The following is a 12,826-nucleotide window of genomic DNA, read 5'->3' on the forward strand; positions in this document are numbered from 1 at the left end:
CCGACTTACGACGTCGGCATAAGTGAGGGGCACACGAGCAGAGTGTGGTTGGGGCCTCGCGACGACTTCAGCGTAGCTCAGTGGTGCTGGTGCCGGGGCCTGTTGAGGTGGTGCCACGACCTCGGTATAGCTCAGTGGCACAGGCGCAGGAACATGGTGGCGTTGGTCGGCAATTTCTTGTTCTCGGCGATTTCGGACCTCGGCGATTTCTTGCTCGATGGCCCGGCGGAGCGGAGGCACGATAGGCGAAGCGGGCTGTGGGACATGCGGCGGCGGAGCAAAGGCGGTTATTGCTCACAGGCGTTAGGGCCAACCGTTGGGTCTGTTCAAGGAACCGCGAGCGCGAGCGGCGTAGTCCGAGCGATGCGCTGGAGAGACTGACCCACTAGACAGCGCCGGTAAGGATGCCCCACTGCATCGTCCCTCTTCTTCACTACAATATAAATAAAGGGGACTAATAGAACTGCGACTGGAGCCATGGTTCCAAAGAAATAGCATGAAAGGTGAACACATTCACCGAATTACCTGTCTGGCTCGGTTGATTCATTCTAAAGTAAAAACGACTCCAAAAAAAACTGGGATTTAGTGCACCCAACATTTCGAGGCCAACTTGGTTCTCGCAATACCGAAAACAGAAGACATGGACAGCAGCAGCCGCGATGGTAGTGAAATCTTATGGCGGCCCGTCTAACCACAAAGCTTCAAAAACCTATTTTTTAAATAGTATTTTTCTTTGGCCCCCCCTTCCCGGAGTGTGGTTTGTCGTGTCTCTCGCGGAGAAAGGAAAACGGGGCCTACAGCGGAGACTGCATTTATGACAGTCACTTTGTAGGTACATACAAGACACCAGTGTATGAATCAGTGTATGCGTCGCAGCATGAGTTTCAAGATGCTTTGCAACGCAACCCCATCCTAGAGGGAATGCAATCAAAGGCTTGGGAGGGCCCATCCTGGAAATGCTATATTGCATTACAGTCGCTCAGGATGTTCACTTACTTAGCTCATATTCCGCTGGGCTTGGCGTCGGTGTCTCGCCAAACCTAGCGTTTCGCGGTTTCTCACACAGCTGAGGCGCAGAGAGGGAAAGCACGAACAGCTGTGACGTGGAAAAGTTTTGAGAGCAAGCACTTGTGTAGTGGTGCTACAGTTTATACGTCACAAATGGTGTTTATACAGTTCAGCGCGGTCCTGAAAGACCCGATGTCTCGATTGGGACGTGCAATCTATCAGGTCTTTACAAGGGATGCACACATATTAAACATCCAGCATTATATATCTTCAACTGCTCAGCGCTTACACCCCACTGGTTTGGTCTTACATCCCTAAGGTCTTGGTGTAACCTAGACAACAATGACATCAATCAATCAATCAACCAATCAATCAATCAATTTTATTTACCATATCCACGTCTTCATCGGCACGCCACACACAATGCAAAAATTCTGATCGCTTCATCATCGACGGCACGAAAACACGATTTTATATTTAACATCCACTGATATCTTCGTCACAAGCAGCAATTGTCAAGCAAGCGCGACAAGCCTCGTCCAGCGGAGCCAACCTCGCATCAAATCACCTCAGACGTGACACATGATGAAACGATTTTTCGTGCGCGATGAGAGGTTATAGTGGTATCTGCATTCGGAGTTAATTGTGTCGGTCAGTTGTGCTCTTCTGGGAGGTTTGGTGCCAGCGTGCGAGAAGTGCGGGCGAGGCTGCGAGAATCGAGGGCGGTATTGCTTTAAAAGAACCATTGCTTTAAGTGATTACTTAAAGCAATGGTTTCACTTTCGAGAGTCAGCCCACAAGAGCGAATGAGCTTCTTTCTCGCGTTTGCCCGACCCCTGTGCCCATGCGTCCCGATACTCACGAAAGTGGAGCTATCTCCAAAAGTGATCCGACAATACGTCCCCAGGTGAGCTTGAACGTTTCGGCCGTCGCATTACATGTGAACACTGCATCTTATCGCAACCAGCCTTTCTTGAATGCTTTGTTTAAAAAGTACTCGAATAAGTAATCATTGCAAGAATGCTCCTCGCTTCTTCCTGTATCCTAGAGTAGTGGTCTTCTGCGCTGTTGGTTGCGATAGACACACACAACGGAAATGGTACTTCCACGGGACTGCCAAAAAATTCTGTACTCATGAGTCTTTTTTTTTATTATGACACAGTCACTTCATTAAGCACCACCTCCAGAATTTCAATGAAGGGGCAGTGGGAGTTTCGTGCAGTATTTCTCAGACGCGAGATAATATAGAACAACGTCAACAGTTTGCCTCGTGGCGTTTGTTGTGAATGTCAGTATCTCCTGTATTAAACACTTATTCGTAGCGTCTGCACAGCACGCCAAGTGCTATGACCAAGTACTCTTGTCAGTTAAGAGTTGTCAGAGGGGAGCGCGTGCATCACGCGCTGAGCTAGACGTGCCGAACTGAGCTCCGCAACGAACACCTAAAGTCGCGATAAAGCTATTAGTTGTGCAATTTTAGTATTACCATCGGATTCAGTGAAGTGAAAGGCGCCCGGGGACACTAAAATTACGCCGGTGAGTGCCACTTGTGCGAATTTAAAGATACTCATCCGTGTGCGCGAACTAAGCCTAACGCCAGGCTGGTAGGCCCAGAGACGAGCACGGCCGAGGAGCAGGTCCAGCCCGGGACGGGCGATGCGGTTCCCGTGCGCGGAGTAATGTACAAAAAGGCATGGATGACGAAGGCAACGATATGCAACAAGACGATAACGAGGAGAGCCAGAAATCAACGGCGGCAGGTGAGTGCACGGATCACGGCCGCCTCGAAGGCGCAACGTCGACGAGGCCAACGGAAGCTAAACCTAACCTCCGGCCAGCCGCCACCGTCTTCGCCTCTGGAGCGACAGCCGAGATTAACGATGAGAAAGCCAGCACCAAGGCCAGCGCCTCTTCCCCTGGACGACTACAAACTAGTGATGCGGCCGCGAAGTGGACTCGGACGATGCCAAGCTCGCGCCGTCCGAACTGTCGCTGGCTCTGCTACAGGCCACAAACACGACGTGGCGACAAGCAAACCTTCGGCTAAGGATCGACCAGAACCAAAACACGGCAACCGTGAGTACTCCCACCAAGGAAATGGCCATGAAATCAATCGAAGTGAGCAAGATCAAGGTCGGAGAAACAGAACACTCAGTGGAAATGTATGGACTGGCGCCCGACGACGCCGTGAAGGGAGTGATTCATGGTGTGCCAGCGCGAATGACTATCCAAGAGATCAAGGAGAACATAATGGAGGACGGATTCGAAATCTACAGGGTAAGAAGAATGGGAAAGGATTCGACAACAGTAATTATAACGTTCGCGGGACCCGATGTGCCGCACTACCTCTGGCTGTACGGAGCGGAGTATCGATGCACCTTGCATTATGCTGGGTATGCTACGAAGTGGGACACCGCAACACAGCCTGCCCACGGCCGGGAACGCGAGCCTGCCACGAGTGTGGCACGCGAGACCTAGCTCCAGGCCACACTTGTGTGGCCGAATGTACGCTGGGCGGAGGAGGTCACGTCACAGGTACAAAAGGATTCCAGGAACGCTTCATTACGCCTTACCTCATCTGGCAACGAGAGCGGCAGAAGCAGCATGAGCAACAGGCACTGTCGACGCATTTGTCCAGGCGAGACCAGACCCTGAGCAGTGGACAGAGAGGCCGGTCGGCAACGACAGGAGGAGGTGTGAGAAGCACATCCAGGTCCACTACAAGGGACCAAAGCAGTACAAGGAAGAAAAGATCGAGATCGATAGGCAGGACCCCGACACCGGCGAGGAACAACGCGGACAAACACGTGGGTTGGGCAGGGAGACCTTCCATTGCAGATAAGAGTCAATTCCCCAAGTTAGGCCAAGAAGATAGAAAAAGTCAGTGCGAGGAATGTGAACAACTGAAAAAGATGACAGAGAGACAGAGCGCGCAAATAGACCACCAAAACAAACAGATAGCGAAACTGACGGAACAATTACATAAGCAAGACGAGATGACTAAGTCACTGCTAGAAAAAATCGAAACTGCAGAAACTAACAGACAGGAGGAAACGAACGTGAAACGCAAACTAGCCAAGCGGGACACTCAGCCTGACACTCAGAGTCTACAAGAGGCGGAGCGAGAACCAAGGTGGGCCCGACCCCTATAAGAGGTCAGCAACGCGGTGGCGCAACTCACATGCCAAATGGCGCAGCTAGGAGCGCAAGTGGAGCAAGTTTGCTCAGAGATGGCAAAGACCAGTGCGAAGGGTAGCAAACTAGAAGCCAACGTCAACGAACTCATGCTCGCAAAGAAAAGCAGGAAGAACTCCTGTTCAGGATGCAGGAAGTACCTGGTACACCAACCAGGTACTGAAGTGCACCATTCAGGCAGCAGCCTGGACCTGACCAAAGATTACGCAGCAAACTAAGATTAGGGGGAAAGAAGACACGATGATTCTCCAGTGGAATTGCCGTGGCTTCAGGAACAAGGCGGGTGAGCTGCAACAACACGTGGATTCACTCGAGAACAAACCATACGTGATAGTATTACAAGAGATAACCCAACGACCCAGATTCCCTGGGTATGTAACGTATGTGGATCTGACGGAAAAAGGGACGGCAGCATTGGTACGCAATTGTATAGCGGCAACTCAGCACCTGACGGCACAGCGGGGATGCGAACACACCCTCGTGGAGCTGCACAGTCGAGGAATAGGAAACACGGAGAACGTGTTTGTACTGAACATGTATTGTAGGCCGGTCAAGAAAGGAATAGACATGGCGGGAACAATACAGGACGCAGTGAGCAAGGCAGGCTCCCGGCCGCTGCTCGTACTGAGGGATTTCAACGCCCGTCACATGACATGGGGATACCCGTTCTGTTCGACGAGAGGGAGAGAACTAGCACATTTGATAGAACGGCACAACTTGACCCTACTCAACGAGCCCGACACCCCCACCCGCATGGGCACGAGCACGACCAGAGACACCACGCCGGACCTCTCGCTCCTGATGGGGACTCTGGATGCCTCATGGCAAAACGTGAGAACGAATCTGGGGTCGGACCACGACGTAATCAGAATCACAATCAGAGGTCCCAGCCTCAAGGTGAAGACGGACGCGGCGAGGATTACCAATTGGGATAAGCTGAGAAAGGAGCAAGAAGAGGGATCGGATGAGGAAGAATGGACAATAAGACAGACGTACGAGACCTGGGAGAAACAGCAACTGGACATCGTAGAAAAACACACGCAAAAGATCGCGACCACTCACCAAACCCCCCGTGTAGACGCCAGACTAGCACACCTGTGGGAAGCGAGAAGCAGCCGAACCAAACGCTGGAAAAGGCAGAGAAACAACAAGAAGTTACGCAAGAGGATACGGGAAATAAACGACAAGGCGGCAGAGTACGCGGCAGATTTATGTAAAGAAGAAGGAGCTTGATGTGGGCAAGTTGGTGTAATATACTTCAAGAAAAAAAACAGCGCAGGACGAAACAGCTCGTTCTACGGAGCTCAATTGAAGTTGTGCAGACTTTAGAAGGAGGGACATGGAACGATGTGTACGCGTTTTCACTGGACGTGGAGGACTTATGCGATTCCTCATGAGGGCGTGCTCCGTGCAATTAGGAACAAGATCGAAGACCTTGGTGAAATTAGATTCAGTTGTCTAACTGAAGTGAACAGTGTTCGGTTTGTAGAACTTTTGAACTTTTACCTTCAATCCACCGTCGTTAGTTACGATAATCAGCAGTATGTACAACGCCAAGGTATTTGCATTGGATCGTCGCTCGCTCCCATTCTGTCGGATATTTTTCTTTGACAAATGTGTAGATAGCGTTCTGGATCAGTCGTGTGCTCCTACGGTACTAAGGTACGTCGACGACTACCTGGTGGTCATCAACAAGGTGCCACAGTCAAGGCTAGATGACACAGTAGAAAAGGTAATTAACACCTTTAGAAACGCGTCAGCGGCTCTAAACTTCACGTGTGAGCGGCCAACTGACAATTGCATTCGTTTCTTGGATTTGAAGCTCACGTTAATGAACACGCATGTTTGTTGGGAATACCAGCCAAGGTTGAAGAAGCAGTTGATACCGTATGACAGTGCCCATTCCAAATTAATAAAGAGAGGAGTTGCAATGACGTGTTCAAATGAAGCCTTAAATAAATCTTGCATTCACAAAGTAAAAAGCAGCGTTAACAACCAGGTTTCAAGGCTGAGCCAAGCCGGTTTCCCGTCTTATTTGGTTAATAGCGTCTGCGATAAGCTTCTTCAGAAGATTAAACATGTAAGAGAGAGATTCAACAAAGAAAAACCAGCTGAAAGGAGGAGGGTACACGTAATCCCATACTGGCACAAGGAGTCCCACAACATCAAGCAAGTTGCGCAGAGGCAGAATGTTAATCTTGTCTTTAGTGCGCCATGTAAACTGGCAAAAACTTGCCCGATGGTGACCAAAGCAAAATCTGACCCCTGCCCGAAGAAACATGCTGTGCAATACACGCGTTGCACCAGAAATGTTGTGTATGAAATCCCCCTAAGCCGCAAACAGGTATATATTGGGCAAACGGGGCGATGTTACAATGAAAGGGCACGAGAGCACAACTGGGCCGTTAATAACAATGCGGGAGGTCATTTGGCTGAACATTGTAAACGTCACAAATGCAGTTCGAATTTTTATGACACCGAGTTTCTGGCACGTTCCGGAGATAGACTCGAAAGGGAGATATTGGAAGCTCTTTACATTGCGAGGGCCGAGGGCACGTGCATTAGCTGCCCGTCAGTGGCACTTGCCTTTTTGATGCGATAGAGTGTTCATGACGTCACGGTGGTGCAATTCATGTTCATGTATGTAACCCTTGTTTCTTCAAATAAAATTTTAGGTGGAAGTTAGTGCCTATCTGTTGTGCCTGTCTTCCTTTCGAAAACACCCGTGTACTTATAGATTTAGGTGCACGTTAAAGAACCCCAGGTGGTCCAAAATTCCGGAGTCCCCCACTACGGCATGCCTCATAATCAGATCGTGGTTTTGGCACGTAAAACCCCATAATCTAATCTTTTCATCCTCGTCTCTTTTGCGCTGTTTTTTCTTGAATTATGTAAAGAAAGCTGGCTAGATCTGTGCGACGGCCTACAAGGAACCCTATCCACCCGCAAAACGTGGCAGCTCCTCAGGCACCTCATCGACCCGGTGGCAAGCAAGAGAGAGACAAACAGGAGTATGGCTCGGACCTTGAACAATTACGAGGGGGACGTGGAGAAATTAATGGAAGACTTGAAAAACAAATACATCAAGACGGAGAAGAGCAAGGATCGGCCGGGACCGTACCGAGGCCTCCCCAACGAGAAATTGGACAAGCCCTTTACGGGCCCGGAACTAAGAATTGCCATAGCAGAAAGCAACCAGAAGAGCGCTGCGGGACCGGACGCCATCACGTACCGACTACTGAACAACTCTAGCGACAGAGCGAGACCAGAGCTCCTCAGGCACATGAATGAGACCTGGGAAAGCGGTAAACTGCCAAGAAGCTGAAAAGAGGCAGAGGTTAGGTTCATTCCAAAACCGGGAAAACCCCCGCACATCGACAATTTGAGACCCATCTCCCTCACGTCCTGCGTGGGCAAGGTGATGGAAAGGATGATGTTAAATCGACTACAGAGACACTTGGACAGAACCAACCAAATGCCGGACACCATGTTTGGTTTCCGAAAGCACCTGAGCACGCAGGACGTGCTCATACAGATCAAAGAAGAGGTCATGAAACAGGCCACGAGGCACTCGCCACGCGCCATATTGGCGCTTAACCTCAAGGGAGCGTTTGACAACGTCTCCCACGTTACCATGCTGACCAACCTCCAGAGCACTGGCTGTGGAGAACGGGCGTATAAGTATACGTACGAGGTTTTCTAACAGATCGGAAAGCAAGAATCAGAGTGGGGGAGGAAGTATCCCCGCTTATCGAGTTGGGCAGTAGGGGGACCCCTCAAGGCTCGGTCCTTTCGCCCCTGTTGTTCAACATGGTACTCCTGCACCTGCCCAAGGCGCTCGAAGCGATTGAAGGCTTGGGGCACGCGCTCTACGCCGACGACGTCTCGCTCTGGACGACGAAGGCTGGATCCCACGGATGGATGCAAGACACGCTGCAGACGGCGGCGGAAGTGGTGGACAAATATGCCATGGAATGCGGCCTAAGATGCTCGCCACAAAAGTCGGAACTGGTGGTAGTACGGCAGCGGGTGCCAAAAAGACTCAAGGAAGATATTAGAGTGGCGCTAGACGGAGAAGACATTTTGCCGGGCCCCAGTGTCAAGATCCTGGGACTGGTGATACAAGCAAACAACAAGGCGGACGCGTCTGTGAGAAAGCTAAAGCACATGACGGAGCAAATACTGCACATTCTCCACAGAGTGGCGCTGAGACGCAGAGGATTGAAAGAGAACGACACCCTGAGGCTCGTACAGGCCTTCGTAGTTTCCCGAATTACGTACGTGGCACCGTATCTCCTGCTGAGCACGGTCGAAAGGAACCAGATCGACGTGATAATCCGAAAAGCAATCAAGCAAACCATCGGAGTCCCGACGAATGCCTCCACGGACAAACTCGTGAGGTTGGACCTGCATAACACGGTGGACGAACTGATCGAGGGCCACCGCTCCTGCCAGAAGCATCGCCTATGTCAAATGAAGGCCGGCAGAAGAGTCCTGAAGAAGTTCGGCTGGCAGCAGACGAGACAGACGGAGCGAGGCCAACTATCAGACGTCTGGCTCGAAGCCATCAAGGTAAAACCGCTCCCCAAGAACATGAGCCCAGCACACCACAGCGGCAGACGGGAGGCCATAGCAAAGGCTTACAACAGGCTGCTGGCTAGGCAGAAGGGGGTAATCTTCACAGACGCCTCCAAAGACAGAGGAAAAAGCTGGGCGACCGTAACGGTGACAACCAAAGAAAAGCTGCTAACGTGAGCGGCGGTAAAAACAAACGACGTCGACGAAGCAGAAGAGCTGGCAATTGCCCTGGCCCTCACTATACAAGGCAGGATCAGAGTTGTCACAGACTCGCAACAAGCGTATAGAAGCTTCCAGTCGGGCTGGGTGTCCCGGTTGGTGCTTCGGGCGCTCAAAGGCAAGGAACCCCCGAAAGGGGAAGAGATAGAATTAATCTGGGTTCCGGCCCACTCCGCAGTGGAGGGCAATGAGTTTTCTCATCAGCAGGCCCGAGCGATGTCACACCGAGCCGCAGCCGCGGAGAGGGAAGAGGAGAACGCCAAGAGCCAACCACTGGTCACGTACAAAGACATAGTGGAATATTACAGAAACGGGAGACAGAGCTTCCCCGAGCCACACCTCAAGTTAACGAGGGAGCAGCAGACAACATATAGGCAGATCCAGACAGAGTCGTTTCCCCACCCCCGATTACTAAACCGCATGTACCCGAGCCAGTACGGGCAAGAATTCCCCGTGTGTCACGAGCCAGGTACACTCCAACACATGATAGCAGAATGCAAATTTAGCCAACAACACCCACCACTCCTCACCAATCCTAACCCCAACATGATCCCCCTACCCATCCAAACCCCTTAGAGAGCGATGGAAGATCTTGCTGTCCAGTCCCGCCCTGGAAGACCAGCTTTGGCTCGTAACCAGGGGCCAGGCGGCGAGAACAGCATATGGATTCCCGTGAAGTCCGAACCACTTCCATCCAACGCATGCGCTGAAAAGCTCACGAAATAAAGTTTTTCATTCACCATTCATTCAGTTAAGAACGGCGTGTGGATAGCGAGTAGACTGAAGATGTAGAATGGAGGGATCGTTAAAGTGGCGCTACCGCCTCAACTCGATCCAAGCTTGAGCATACCACGATGTCAGCGGGTTTTGTGACGGAAAAATTGCGTATCTGAGATGTGGCGCAGCCAGAATCTGAGCTTGCGCATGAGTGTTTACAAGTGTGTCCTTACATGTGCGTGTGTGCGTACGCGTGTGTGCGTACGCGTGTGTGCGTACGCGTGCGCGCGTGCTTTCATCGCATGAACGCTTGCACGCACTTGCTCACAGGGTTTTGTCCACGATGCACGCGCATGCTTGTTGGGGGAGGTGTCACCTCGTTCTCGCCCTCTCGTGGTGAGGTTCAGAGGGGTGTTACACTTGGGATGATTGATGATGTTCGGCGTTTTGGACGTACGACTCCGGTAATAGCATTACCGTAGTAATAGCATGTTCATTTAAGAGTCAAACGCAAGACATCAAACATTTTCCTGTTGTCCGTGCTGCGCACGAGCGCAGAACGGACAACTGGACACGTGCATTCCCACCTCCCGGCCGCATTTCGATGGGGGCGAAATGCAAAAACATCCGTGCGCTCCATATCACAAGTTGTTTGCAGCACTGTCGAAGATGCAGGACTCTTTAGCCAATAGGAAGGCGGCATTCCCATCGAGATGTGTCCTGCTGAATTCGCGGTATACAACGTGCATGTGCAAAGGCCCTAACATGTCACGTATCGCTGTAGCGTATGATGTACCAAGCAAAAATAAAACTAATTCCGCCAATAATGGGACAATTACACCCGAAACTGTATTCCGCTGCATAAAGATATTGCCTGTGTACGCCTCGTGCCATAGAGTTTCTGACTATAACACCTAGAGGGTAATCTGGCGCCACCGTCTATGCGAGTTTCTTAAAGGGCGCTATGCCGTCATGGGAATGACGGCATGTGTGCCTGCGAGGCTTGTGTTGCCCGACGCTTCATCTAAACCGAGGATATGGCTACAGAAATAATGCGTTCTTCAAATAAAATCTACATAAAAGGCTTTCATTCACCCATATTACATCGCTCAATAAAGTTTACCCACCTACAATGCAGAATTGAGCGAAGAAAAGCAAGAACGGACAAGTTGTTCCAAAGCGAGCGAGAATCTTGTCGTCTGTCCTCCATATTGTTACGCGAACGAAGAATTAAGTACAGGAGACTATTTACAAGTATATTTACAAAAGATAGCTGCAGCGCTGGCCAGATCAGCCGATAGCTCGAGAGCCCAGAGCAGTTCGTCTTCTTCGTCTAGGCGCCCGCGCGCCTCGTTCAAACAACCAAATACCACACGCGTGTAGCATAATCCCCCGGCGGCAGAAGCGACGTCCCGGAGCGTCTAAATGTCATCACTGGGAGGGTGATACTGCTTCAGTCGTGTAACGTGCGCGATATCACTGGACTGGGAAGCAGATGGGGCGTCAGGGGCGATCTCGTAGGTGACGGAAGTCACTGCACGAATCACTCGGTAGGGGCCTGTGTAACGAGACAGCAGTTTTTTCTGACAGGCCGACTTGACGCGACGGAGACCATAGAAGCACCAAAGAACCAGGCGGGAAGTGCACGTCGCGGTGTCGCTGGTCGTACAAACGCCGTTGACTGTTGAACGCGTCGTCCGCGATCCCCTTGAGAACGTGGCCAACCTTGTCAACTTCGACCATGTTCTCGTCGACTTTCCGGCAAAGAGCTAGCACGTCTTGTATGTACGAGACATACGATTCAGTGGAAGACTGTACTCGTGTAGCAAGCTCTTTTCTTGCAGCCTGCTGCCGACCGGTCGGATTGCCAAAGAGGTCGCGGAGCTTCTCCTTGAAAGCGTCCCAGCTAGAGATCTCCTCCTCGTGTGTCCGGAACCAGACACGAGGTGTTCCGCCCAAGTAGAAGAGGACATTAGCTAGCATTATGGTAGGTTCCCAGTGGTTGTTGCGGCTAACAAGCTCACACATGCGTAGCCAGTCATCAACGTCAACATTATCTTGGCCGGAGAATATGCCAGGATCGCGGGGAGTGGCAACCGTGAAGTACGTTGTGGTTGGAGTTGCAGTAGTAGCAGCAGACGAGTTGTCGTCACCGGGAGCCATGGCGGAAAGCTGGACGGTGCGGCCGCTGCGGAGCTCCGTGGTGAGGACGGGGAACGGCACGCTCCACCAAAATGTTACGCGAACGAAGAATTAGGTACAGGAGACTATTTACAAGTATATTTACAAAAGACAGCTGCAGCGCTGGCCAGATCAGCCGATAGCTCGAGAGCCCAGAGCAGTTCGTCTTCTTCGTCTAGGCGCCCGCGCGCCTCGTTCAAACAACCAAATACCACACGCGTGTAGCGATATTTAGCGGCCAGCTGATACTTTTTACGTTTCATATAACTCTACATCCAAGAATAAGTCCTCAAAATTAAACAAAACATGTTTTTGTATAATAATAAAGCTAAAACAGCTTTTTACGTGCTGTTTCAGCAGGAATAGAATCATTGGGACCATAGAGTTTCTCACTAAGAGTAAGTGAGAAACTCTATGATTGTGGTAGACGGAATGGTGCTAGCCAGGCGCATCTTCAAGGCGTACTGGCTTTCCGAGAACAATGCCAATCCGAAGTCACAAGCGTACCACAACGCAGGAGCGCCACATTTCCCTCTAGGTAATATAGTGAGAAACACTATGCCTCGTGCCTTCGGCAGTACAGCATACGACTTGTGAGATGGACTATAGAATTAGGTGCACGTTGAAGGGGTCCTGAACCACCCCTCGGGTTTGGTGAAAAAACACTGTCCGCGGATAGCACACGCTGCTGTGAACATTTCAGCCAGATTTTGCAGTCGTGCGCGGCGCGTGGAGCTCGCAAGCGGAGGGCGAAGTCACTTTTTTTTTTTTTTCAAACGCTCTCTTTTCAACAGAAGCTAGCTCCTCACATTTCTGGACGCTTTATTTCGTAATATAGAAGCTTCCCATACGCGGCAGCAATTTGACCATAGCTGACATCAGTCAAAAAGGGTTTGGATCAGTGCGCTTCTTCCTACTGTTACTGTGT

This window comes from Dermacentor silvarum, chromosome 1, assembly GCF_013339745.2.
Source record: "Dermacentor silvarum isolate Dsil-2018 chromosome 1, BIME_Dsil_1.4, whole genome shotgun sequence".
Lineage (NCBI taxonomy): Eukaryota > Metazoa > Arthropoda > Arachnida > Ixodida > Ixodidae > Dermacentor > Dermacentor silvarum.